Consider the following 1053-nt stretch of genomic DNA (forward strand, 5'->3'; position numbering starts at 1 on the left):
GAAATTAAAACAATTTAAGATCAAGCAGAAATTAATAAAACATTTGAGTGCAATTAACAATCATTATTTTAACATTATCAAAATCATTGAAAAGGATTTTGGAAATGTATTATTATTGAAATATAATTATATTAAAATGAATAAAAGTATTAAAATCATAAAAAAAAAAATGTTTTAATTTAAATTATTAAAAATTAAATTATAACAATAACATTATATTAAAATTAAAAAGTTATTCAAATCATTAAAAAATATTTTTAAAAATAAAATTATTTAAATAAAATTAACATTATTATTATTAAAATAATATTAACATTATTAAAATCATTAAAAGTATTTTTTTAAATTAATACAATTATTCAAATCATTAAAAAAAATTTTAATTATTAAAATCAAATTATTACAATACAATTATATTAAAATTATTCAAATAATTAAAAGGAAAGTTAAAGTGGTTAAAATTGGAACTATGAATCAAGTCTAGGTGAAATAATAATTAAGAAAATAAATTTTTGTCACTCAAATTCCCTGTGTGTCGCTTTTCCTCCACTGCTCAAATCCCACACACAAACGTTTCCACTTCCATAACTCGCCCTCTGTTATTATGTTTCCTCTCAACAGGATTTAAGAGTCAAGCTGGAGCATGAGAGAGAGAAACGGTACGTTGGAAAGCTCTGTGTTGTTTGTTTTTCAGCCTTAACTCTTCAGTTGTTTTTTTTTGCTTTGCTTTGCTGTGATGGAGGATCTTGTGTCGAAGTGGAATCACAGTGACGCGGCCAGAGTAGCACAGAGAAAAAAGACAGAAGGAGAGAGTGCCAAGTGTTTCAGTCCAGTGTCCACAGTCTTTCCAGGCAACACCCCACTTTCATTCTTCATCGTCTGTCCTCAACATCCTTTTCCCAGCAGCCATCTGTTCAGCCTTAGCCTGAGAAGGCACAGCGACTCTTGACAGTCTTAATAGCAGCTTTTCCAGCAAGGTGCCTTACAGTTTGTTTACCGCAATGGATCACTCTGGAATAAAACACACTTTTCATACAGGACGAGCGACTGCAG

The sequence above is a fragment of the Microchirus variegatus genome (genome assembly GCF_963457635.1).
Source record: "Microchirus variegatus genome assembly, chromosome: 15".
NCBI classification, from domain to species: domain Eukaryota; kingdom Metazoa; phylum Chordata; class Actinopteri; order Pleuronectiformes; family Soleidae; genus Microchirus; species Microchirus variegatus.